The sequence below is a fragment of the Littorina saxatilis genome, linkage group LG5 (genome assembly GCF_037325665.1).
Source record: "Littorina saxatilis isolate snail1 linkage group LG5, US_GU_Lsax_2.0, whole genome shotgun sequence".
NCBI classification, from domain to species: domain Eukaryota; kingdom Metazoa; phylum Mollusca; class Gastropoda; order Littorinimorpha; family Littorinidae; genus Littorina; species Littorina saxatilis.
In genome coordinates, this window is record NC_090249.1 from 43,715,555 (window position 1) to 43,728,054 (window position 12,500).

At 42.0% G+C, this 12,500-nt stretch overlaps 1 long non-coding RNA gene across 1 annotated transcript in view; it reads left to right on the forward strand.

The window, feature by feature from the left end:
* LOC138967215 (uncharacterized) overlaps positions 1 to 8,455 on the forward strand; it is a 181,478-nt gene extending 173,023 nt beyond the window's left edge. Inside the window, exon 2 of the long non-coding RNA XR_011455876.1 lies at positions 7,963 to 8,455. This is a non-coding gene — a long non-coding RNA (uncharacterized lncRNA). The remainder of the gene's footprint in view (positions 1 to 7,962) is intronic.
* Positions 8,456 to 12,500: the final 4,045 nt, after the last annotated feature.

Below are 12,500 nucleotides of genomic sequence, written 5' to 3' on the forward strand. Positions count from 1 at the left end.
ACAGAGAGAGCGACACAGAAATTGCGACAGAGAAAAGTGAGTATGTTGTTGTGTTGTCATGTGTATATATGAACAAACATTCATTTTGTTTAAACCTAAAGCCTGCTCAGAGAGTTCAGCTGGTTTACGCGATGCTTTACCCGCGAATACAAAAATCTTTAACGCAGTGAGGAAAACGGAGTCACAGATATTTCGGGGTGGCTAGTTTAACTTCTGCAGTCTCCGTCTAATTCGACGTCTAATCAAATAGCTCATTGGATAATGTGGCTAATACAGGCATACATGTATATGTCATCCACAGAGCAAGCCCGGTGTCACAAACTGAAAACTCTGCCTGAACAATCCTCCATTGTCAATGCGGTCAATGCGCATGCGCTAACATGGGGAGATTAATCAGGTCGTGAATAACCTAACCCTAACGGAGTAACCCTAACCCTAAGCCTAACCCTTACCCTAATCCTAACCCTAATCAAAACCCTAACCCTAACCCATGATTCCTTCGGCTCGCATTTTTTAAGTCCAAGATTGGCGCATGCGCATTGACCGCAATGAGAAGGATTGTTCAGCAGAGGTTTCAGTTCGTGACACCGGCATTGAAGCCAGTTTAGACCGCTTGATGGCCAAACAAGCACACGATAGTCATTAGCGATGCCAGAAAGGAAAACCATGTCTGTATAAGGTTCCGCAAATAGAACACCGTTGTATTGTATCTCTTCGGCAACAACAAAAGCAAACACAAAACCAACAATAATAAGAAAAAAACACGAGAAAAAAGAACTAGAATAGCCTCAAATCTATACAGTTAGGTTTGAGGGTTACAGTTATGAAACCACACATGATGAATGCATTAGGCTAACATTGGTGTTTTTTTAACGTTCAGTTTATACAAATCTCAAATGAGTGTTGGGTAGTCTTTAGACACGGTACATTCTCCCAAGACTCCCTATTTGTTTACGCTTCGTACGGAAGTGAAACGTGCACGCATTCGCTACAATGAAGATTTTAATGTCTGCATGAACCTAACAGATTGTGTCTGACTGGACGAACGCGAACCCACCGGCACTGAATAATATAAGACGATGAACAAAATCGTGTCTTATGCAAGGAATAGCTCGCATAAGGATTCTGGTTTCCTATTCAAATTCATTGACTTAGTTAGCATACTGAAAAAAAATACAGTATCGTTAATTTCTCTTGAACTTCTTACGGTCAAATTCGCCACAAAATAGGTTCAAAATTGGGACTTAAACGTTATCTGTTTAGTATACTTTTTTCCCAGAATATAATAATAAAGTGATGCCTCAATTGCATACGACGAAATGGCACTTAACAGTACCGCCCCCAGACGTCTTTTCACTACAATCAGTATCAACAAACCGGAAACTTCCTCACACAGACGGCAAATTGCGACACGGCAAATCGCAAGCAGACACATTCTTGAAACGGCATATCCAAATTAAAGACAGTGAAATTAAAACACTTATTCGGAAGATGGTAACAATCGGGTAAGCCTACAACAAGTGGACACTATGTAACAAGAGAAACAGCAAATTGAAAACAAATCGAAATGAGACACGGCATGACGAAACGAGAAACCGCGAATCGGGAGACGGCGAAAGAGGTCGTGGTGAATCGGACCGTCAGTGCTATAATCTCAATGTACACAGTTTCCGTCAAATGCAACGTCTAAAACAAAACTGCCTCGGATCATTAGACAAAGGCAGGCATATCATTTCTTGTCCCTTTATACAGACCGAATGACGACTAAACAACCAAACGACATCATTAGCGATGCCAGAGAAAAAGACGACATGCTTGTGCAGCGAAGCGAAAATAAAGCACGACTGCATGTGGACAGAACTCAATCAATGGCTTCAATGAGAGGCAGTGCCAACTGTGGTGTTCTCTGGTTTAAATCCAAACAAGGGACACACACACACACACACACACACACACACACATACGCACGCACGCACGCACACATTCACGCACATGCAGAGCACGCAAGCACGCACGAACGCACGCACGCATGCGCACGCACGCACACACATACACAAACACACACATACACAAACACACACACACACACGCACGCAGCCACACTCACACACACACACACACAAGCACACACACACACACACACACACACGCACGCACGCACGCACACACACGCACACACCCCAGACTCACACGCACGCACGCACGCACACATTCACGCATACGCAAACACACACACACACACACACACACACACACAAAATAACACACACACACACACACACACATACACACACACACGCACGCAGGCACACACACACACAAGCACACACACACACATGCACGCACGTAAGCACGCACGCACGCACACACACGCACACACACACACACACACACACACACACACACACACACACACAAACCCAGACTCACACGCACGCACGCACACATTCACGCATACGCAAACACACACACACACACTCACACACACACACACAAACAAACACTCACGCAGGCACGTACACACACACACACACACACACACACTCGCGCGCGCATACACACACACACACACACACACACACACGCACACACACACACACACACACAATTATGCATGGTGGTTCCTACCTGAAAATGTTGTTTTGAACATTAACTGCTTGTAGGAGAACCTCAGTGCTTTTTAAGCCCAGCGAAGCGAAAACAGAACACAGCATGATGCAGACCACAAACAAATATCAATTTTACACAGTGCGATTATTTTTGAGAATATAATATCAACAAGCCCGGTGATAAGTTGCTCATTAACGCCGCAAATCACCTATCTGCGGTCAGTTACGGCCACATGGAACTACCCCTTCTTTACACGGACACACACACACACACACACACACACACACACACACGCACGCTCGCACGCACACACACACACTCACTGCACACACACACACACACACACACTGCACACACACACACACACACACACACATACACACACACACACACACAAGCACGCACGCACGCACGCACACACACACAAGCACGCACGCACGCACGCACGCACACACACACACACACACACACACACACACACATACACACACACACACACACACACACACACACACATACAGGACGAGAAAGACAGGGACAGGAACGGATACAGACACACAGACAGACACACAGACAGACGAAGTTCAGGCTTTGCTTCAAGAAAGCTTGTTTAGACCAATCCTTCTCTTCAGGCTTCTCCCTCTTTGATGGTTAGAATGGGACGATTGGAAGAGAGGCAGAATGGCTTTGTGCCGGCGACGCATATATATCTCCTGTCACTACAGAGCCATAGTCACCCAGTGTGATCAGACTATTGCATTGCGGATTGCCATTGGTACTCTGACGTGCGGATGATGAAGAAAGAAGTGGGAAGAAGGGAAGACAAAAACAAAGAAAGAAAGAAAGAAGGAAGGCAAGAAAGAAAGCAAGTAAGAAAGAAACGAAAAATAGAAGACAGGAAAACGAAAAAGAGAAAGAAACAAGTCGCGTAAGGCGAAAATACAACATTTAGTCAAGCTGTCGAACTCACAGAATGAAACTGAACGCAATGCAATTTTTCAGCAAGACCGTATACTCGTAGCATCGTCAGTCCACCGCTCGTGGCAAAGGCAGTGAAATTGACAAGAAGAGCGGGGTAGTAGTTGCGCTGAGAAGGATAGCACGCTTTTCTGTACCTCTCTTCGTTTTAACTTTCTGAGCGTGTTTTTAATCCAAACATATCATATCTATATGTTTTTGGAATCAGGAACCGGCAAGAAATAAGATGTTTGTTGATTTCGAAAATTTAATTTTGATCATAATTTTTATATTTTTAATTTTCAGAGCTTGTTTTTAATCTAAATATAACATATTTATATGTTTTTGAAATCAGAAAATGATGAAGAATAAGTAGAACGCAAATTTGGATCGTTTTGTAAAAACAATTTTTTTTTTACAATTTTCAGATTTTTAATGACCAAAGTCGTTAATTAGTTTTTAAGCCACCAAGCTGAAATGCAATACCGAAGTCCGGCCTTCGTCGAAGATTGCTTGGCCAAAATTTCAATCAATTTGATTGAAAAATGAGAGTGTGACAGTGCCGCCTCAACTTTTACAAAAAGCCGGATATGACGTCATCAAAGGTATTTATCAAAAAAAAGGAAAAAATGTCCGGGGATATCATTCCCAAGAACTCTCATGTACAATTTCATAAAGATCGGTTCAGTAGTTTGGTCTGAATCGCTCTACACACACACACACGCACAGACACACACACATACACCACGACCCTCGTCTCGATTCCCCCTCTATGTTAAAACATTTAGTCAAAACTTGACTAAATGTAAAAAGAAAGAAACAAAACAAAGAAAAAACAAATACAAACAAACAAACAAACAAACAACCAAATGTTGAGGGATGCGCTCAAACATCAAAACGGATGCAGTTGTTAAGTTGCACTCTTGTTTAATCGTTCTACGAAAACCAACCGGAACAACCTGTAAAGATTATAATAGAATAATAAGTACTACGAACTACAATGATATATTTGAGCATACAAAGTACTACCAACATTACCAAAAGCAGTTTTAAGTTTTCTCCCTAAAAAGAGAATAGGTCCATTAACCAAAAAAGTACGATAGATCAAGGAATCTTGGTAAATCAACAAGTAAACCTTGACTACGTGAACAGCAAACTAAAAATAGGTAACCGCATGGATTACACACACACAATGTCAAACATAGAAAACAGACACCATTATTGTAAATGTGAGAGCAATTAAAATGAAAAAAACATGACTAAGAATGACGTACAAATAGCATTACTGCAAACATATTAACAAACACCAAGAAAACAACCTCGTTTGCAGTTATCTTCTCGAAATCAAAAGCAAAATTATCCCACACACCTCAGGACAATTTCCTCTCGGTCACGGTCGACATCTCATGTACAGCATCTCTCAGGCTACACCATGATCTGACTGTAAACAAATACCTTGTCTACTCAGTAAACTCATTCCACAAACACAAGTTTCATCAACAAGGTATACAAGCACAATGTCCAATCAGAGGGAAAAGGGGTATTTATTATCATCATCACCCGTGTGTATAAGTGATTACCAAAACATGTTAATTGGTTCTGCCTCCTAATTTGAGCGTGACAAGCAGAAGGGGGAAGGAACGAAGGACAAGGGAAGAGGAAGGAAGAGAAGGGGGGATACTCTTGAACAATTATCCGAAATAGGGAAAACTCATCTAATGCAATTTGGACCTTAATTCATACAGCTCGCTATCATATAATTCGACACACATTTTTATCTAACAATCACAAACAATGAAATAGCTATCCGTAACCTATCAGACCACTTTTTATAATAAAACAATTCTAAACAATATTTTTACACAAAAATACAAAATATCCGTGAACAACTATCAAACATACATTTCTTAAATCCTGATTACGTTTAATAAAGAGAATCAATAATTCTTTCAACACAAAATTCAATATTTCGCAATTATAAAACTAAGAATGCATACAAAATAGATACTTATAAACTAACAACAAAACATCTATAAAATCACATATAAAATGTAAACGTACCTTCTTGTGCAGAACACAAGTTACAAAATCACCACTGAATCTCTGGGAACAAAATTAGCAAAAACGTCTTTATGGTTTCAGAGTCAGGAAAACAAAGAAAGATATTCGCGCCACAAACGAGGATATCAGGAACAAATTACTTATCAAATTAATACGCCTAAAAAATAGTCCCTTCATTCCAAAGAAAATTCAAGTCCTAATTATTTCTCTTCAAAAACAAACTATAAAAATATATGTTTCAAAACGTTACATAACTTATGCAGACTATTATTCTCTTCAACCCTTATGAACAATGTGAATTTAAACAATACAATAATCATTATCAATACGCCATGCATATTCATGAGCATTAGTCCTTTTTGCTGATCCTACAAGTCTCTTAAAATTACATTTTTACACCCCCGGTATAGGGGTGTGTAGAGGTTTCGCTCGATGTGTTTGTTTGTTTGTTTGTTTGTTTGTTTGTGTTCGCATATAGATCTCAAGAATGAACGGACCGATCGTCACCAAACCTGGTGAACAGGTTCTATACATTCCTGAGACGGTCCTTACAAAATTTGGGACCAGTCAAACACACGGTTAGGGAGTTATTGGTGGATTAAGATTGTACAAGGACTTATAGAGGGACATCTTCATGGTCAAAGGGAAATAACCATTCTCACTCAGTCACTGCCACCAACTGAGAAGGTTATTTCCCTTTGACGGGGGTGTTTTTCCTACCCCGGAGGAATTTCTTGTTTTTAAATACAACCATTAAAAGACAGAAATGGATACAGAAAGAACACAAACAAACAAACACACACACACACACACACACACACACACACACACACACACACACACACACACACACACACACGCACACATCCATACACACACACACACACACACACACACACACACAGGGCGGGGTTCCGGACCCCCCCCCCCCCCCCCCCTGGCCATCCAATGTACCTCTCAGAGAAAAATAAAATGTGGACTTTGGACCCCTGTCTTCAGTTGGAACCCCCCCCCCCCCCCTCAAACGAACTTGGTCCGGCCCTGCACACACACACACACACACAAAGACAGAAATGGAAGACAGACAGAAAAGAAGAAAGAAAAGTGGTGGGAGGATGGTGCCTAACGAGAGTGGCATGGAGGGACGAAATCATCTTCACATTGGGATGAAACCGGTGGCGAGAAATGCCTGGACTTGTCACAAAGCACTGACATCGTGATGTGACTAAAGCAGCGTGGTCTGTCACCAGCCCAGGGAATAAGCACTGTGATCACACATGGCTGTGGCACCTGATGTCTTCACTGGCGATCTGTCTGTCTTGGACTGCTGTCCACACGGGTTGGCGGTGGAAATACGGAGGGGGGGGGGGGGGGGGGGGGGGCTGGAGCGAGCTAGAGATAGAGAGAGAGAGAGAGAGAGAGAGAGAGAGAGAGAGAGAGAGAGAGAGAGAGAGAGAGAGAGAGAGAGAGAGAGAGAGAGATAGAGTATGTGTGACAAAGAGAGAGAGAATGTGTGACAAAGAGAGAGAGAGAGAGAGAGAGAGAGAGAGAGAGAGAGAGAGAGAGACTCGAATAGAGAGAGAGAGAGAGAGAGAGAGAGAGAGAGAGAGAGAGAGAGAGAGAGAGAGAGAGAGAGAGAGAGAGAGAGAGAGAGAGAGAGAGAGAGAGAGATCATCCAGAAAAGCGATAAACTAAAATCAATTAATGAGCATTTTTCTTGGAGGGACATACTGACAAACTCCTGTCCTGGTAGTAAACAAGAAGTTTCTAGCATTTCTGGCGCTTGATAGTAATGCAATGTGGAAGGAAGGCAATCCTAAGTGTCGCCAAACGGACAGCGTGATGTGACCAGAGCGGCTTGGTCTGTCGCCAGCGTACCACCTGATGTCTTCACTGGCGACCTGTCTGTCTTGGACTGCTGCCCAGAAAGACGGGGGAGGGGGGGGGGGGGAGGGTTGGAAACGGCGGGAAACTTTGATGAAGAGAGAAGAAAGAGGCGGGTTCACACACAGCAGCACCAATGACAACATTAAAAACAATCTGGAGAGACCAAAACACCAGTCTCAAAGCAAAACTGACGATACGCTTAGCGCTGGTTCTCTCCATCGGCATGTTCGCATGCGAGTCATGGAGCCTATCGGTAAACCTGCACAAGGAACTTAGTCGATAAATATCGACAGGGGGTCGACTAATGGTTTAAATGTGAAATATGTGTATAATAATGGGTGTGGGTCTGAAATGAAGTTAGGTAGTAGGTACTGAACTTGTCAAATCCAGGTGCACGGAGCCCCTGGGGCTTTTAGTCATAGGCTACCTCAGGCAGCTATCCGTTAGAAGAACTACCAAGTTTCATTGACTTGCACCCAAAGAGTCAAGAACTGCGATTTTTTTACGAATTAATTTCGTACTCGGACCCGGATGGTCTTGACCTATTTTTTGATCTAAATTTAGATCAGGTAGATCACCACATCATGCACAAAAAGACACGTCACTAGCAAACTATGTCAGACGTCATCATGAGTTTGTGTAAAACAAAATGGAGGCCGGAATCACTCAGTTGAATCGAACTCCGACCAAACACCACGTAATAACTAGGTTAATTTATGCACTCGCGTGAACAAGAAACTGTCGAGCTTCACATTATGTCGTCGTTGGGTAGTTTTTTGTGTGTTTTACTACCATAGGAGGATTTTTGAACTGTAAATGCACTCAGCTGCAATAAAAACGCAAAACGAAGGCTGTGAGCTGCACTGTGCCTTTAACATTTGTTTTGAATAATTATTGGTATTTTGACAATGTGGGTAGCATGGAAATGTAAGCATTTGAATGTAAGTCTTAGGTACCATTGTACCCAGGAAGAGAGACGAGAGATAGGAGTAGGTTGCAATAGCTTGTGTGGTCTTTTAGTTTTGTTTTTGGAAAGACATTGTTAAAGAAAAAGAAGACAAGTACAGTAATGTAATATTTATTGTGAAAACCAACGATCGTACAAAGAACATGTGAGGCAACATTATGTCTATGATGGTGTGAAGAAAATTAGTTATGATTTATACTATTATTAGACTTGAGACTGAACAGCAAAAGGCGAAGTGTATGTTTTGTGGTGTGAATTGAAACAAAATGAAAAGTTATTATTATTATTATAGTGAGTATTTCTACGCACATACCCTCCCAGAGGGAGGCTCATGGCGTTTACAATATGCCGTGTGAGATGGAATTTTTTTACACAATATATCACGCATTCACATCGGCCAGTAAATCTCAAGCGTGTTAGGCGAGTATATACTTTCACGGCCTATTATTCCAAGTCACACGGGTATTTGGTGGACATTTTTTATATATGTCTATACAATTTTGCCAGAAAAGACCCTCTTGTCAATCGTGGGATCTTTAACGTGCACACCCCAATGTAGTGTACACGGGACCTCGGTTTTTCGTCTCATCCGAAAGACTAGCACTTGAACCCACCACCTAGGTTAGGAAAGGGGGGGAGAAAATAACGGCCTGACCCAGGGTCGAACACGCAACCTCTCGATTCCGAGCGCAAGTGCGTTACCACTCGGCCACCCAGACCAAAAGTGTAAATATCTGGGAAATTGTGGTTAAAAGACTTCGTTATTTCTTGATTGTTATTGAAAAGTAGGATATGCGCCGAAATGGCTGCGATCTGCTGGCCGATGTGAATGCGTGATGTATTGTGTAAAAAAATTCCATCTCACACGGCATAAATAAATCCCTGCGCCTTGAATATGTGTGCGATATAAATTGCATAAAATAAGAATAAAAAAATAAAAAAATAAATCCCTGCGCTTAGAATACGCGCGATATAAGCCTCATATTGATTGATTGATATTGAAGTGAATAGCAAAACGCTGTATTTGAAAACAGCATGGGATTTATATTATTTTTTTTTGGTATCAGGTAATGCCCTAGTTTTTACAAATTGTAGCAAAGTCGATTAACTTTACAATGTACGATGTTTGCTTGCAAATTACAACACACACGGGAAAAACTTAACTATTTGTATAGTTCTAAGGCATTGCAGACAAAGAAACTGCAAGAAAGTCAGGTTTTAGCAGTGTGAAAATCCGTTGAAAACGGTCTTATATCCCTTCCGGTATGGCCGGCTCTTATGACACTGACCCTGAGTTGACCGTGAGGCACTGAAAAGGTTTTCACGGAAAAATTCTCTCGAAGAACCAAATGGGTTCGGTGCATTTGTCAGTCTGTCACATGTTAAAGGGCCCCATACGGGTTGAAAGAGATAAGGTACTGTCGTGTTTTTTCCCAAACCTAGTGCACTACCGTTCTCACGAGATAAGTTACTTCTGTTTTGTTCCGTTTTTTTTCTCTCTCCAATTGACACCATGTATGAGAGATGAAACAGAAAAGCCTGTTGTGAAAATGCAAAAATGTGGAGGAAAAAACGAAACAAAACAAAAGTAACTGTTCTCATGACAACGGCAAACAACGACATATGTTCACCGCCCTCAGCTAATTCAAGAAATCACCCCCCCCCCTCCTGCTAGGTACACATGCACGTGCACTCAAGTTAACCTCTGCTTTGAGACACATGTTCACCGCCCTCACCCCCTCCTGCAAGGTACACGTGCACTCAAGTTAACCTCTGCTTTGACCTGTGTGCCAAGAGTCGAGAGAGAGAGAAAGCGAGAGCGAGAGAGAGAGAGAGAGAGAGAGAGAGAGAGAGAGAGAGAGAGAGAGAGAGAGAGAGAGAGAGACTGAGAGAGAGAGAGAGAGACACACACACACAGATAGACAGCGACAGACATAGAAAGACAGAAGCGGAGAGACTCAGAGGGAGACACAGACAAAGACATACATTCAGACAGAGAGAGAGAGAGAAAAAAAATATAACTGATCTCGTGAGAACCGGGTTGAGGCCTTGCATGGTTTTGACGGCAACAATAATTATTGTAGTTGTCTAAGACTTTATTTCTGTTTGATTTGTGATATGTTGGGAAGACATATTTATCAATTGATCAACAAAATAAAACATAATACAAAACGACACAACATTGTTAAAATCATTATTGGCCAACGTTGAACGTTTACGAAGGCCTCAATCTTCCCGCGCCGTAGACCAGATTAATAGGTGCTTGATTTTGGTATTTTGATTTACATAACATTAAACCTTTCTTGGGGTTCATGGTCATGGCAACAGCCATAATAATATTATATCATGTATAATATTACAGTTCAGCATATGTGAAATACATGTCATCATACCAAACTGTCATACATTTGTATTCCTACATTATTCTGATTGATCACAACCAAACCTACTATCACTGGACACATCCAAATGCAAGCGCCTGTTCTTGACAATTTCCCACTGATCTAAAAATAAAATCAGTGCAATTTCCTGGGTCGGGCTTTGCCACAGACACTCACGGTTTGGTCTGTAGGTAAAATGTACAATGTATTTTCTTATTTGTGCACAAAAGCTTTTTTTCTTTTTTCTTTTTTTTTTTAACATAACAATGTTAAATGTCACTGTATGTTTGAAAGACCATGGTTACATTTGTAAAACAAATGTTACATTAGAAAATAAATAACATTTTGGTTCATGATTTTTTTCTACACCAGTGCTGAAAATAAGAAATAAAAAGGTCGGTATATAAGTCACTCAAATACAACAAAGTATAAATGGATTGAGTTTGTTGCGGTTGACCCTGCACAGTTCGACCTATGATGTTTTTGTTGAACAATTTTGCCGTCACCCCTCCCATAGGGTGACGTATGTCACAACTTCCTGTGTTACACAAACTCAGTGATGACCAATTTTGCCTTCACCCTTCCCATATGGTGACGGATTTCACAACTTTCTACTGATGAACAATGTTGCCTTCACCCCTCCCATATGGTGACGGATGTCACAACTTCCTGTGTACACAAACTGATGACGTATTTCACAACAAGATGGCGCTGCCCATGGTCAACCTCGAAACTATCCGTATAGAATTGGGGCCAGGAGGCCCCCATAAAAAGACGATCCCAGCTGTGGAAATAAGATGCTTGAGAAAAAACATCCGTGGCATCTCCTGCACAGAGCACATGACCAACGAGGAAGTCCGCAGAACCATCATTCAGCGAGTGGATCACTGCGAAGACCTGCTGACCACTGTCAAGAAGAGGAAGCTGAGATGGTGCCTTTAAAAGAAAATTAAAACAGTCTATTTTCCCTCAAAGTTCGTTTGTGTGTGTGTATGCAATTGTAACGTGTTCTCTTTTGAACGACAGATAGGATTTGAGCTCCGTTGTAACCTGTTCAACCTGATTTGATCATTGGTATAACCAGAGAAAGGGGAAAAACGCTTGTTTTTGTAAAATGTGTTTTGCCATTTAAATGCAGTTTCTGTGTTTTCTCTTCATCTTCTTCAGCTTTCGATGATGTGAGTTTTCTTTAATTTGGATGAAACGGGGGGGGGGGGGGGGATATCTTGTATGGAGCCGGAGCGGGCACGGCCATACATGGAAATTGTCTATTCAGCGTGCAGAACAAAGACGTTGTTGAAACGATCGGCAACCGATCTTTGGAATAGACATCACCGCGGGTATCCCCACCCACACCTTGCTATCCCCCCCCCCCCCCCCAACCCGCTTTTGTTTAGTCATCAGCATAATTATCCAGAATGGTGGTTGACAATTGACGGTGTGTCGTCCACGTGAACAGCGCTTTACATTAGTTGTGCTCATGCAAACACAACGCTGGCTATAAAACTGCCAGAGCCAGAGAATGAAGATGTATGAGCCAGTCAAGTGCCTAGCGTGCTAACCATCACTTTGTCCCCTGAGGCTGGCATGTGAGACTGATGCTTGAAAATGCTGGTTGTCTTTGCTAGCTTGCTTCT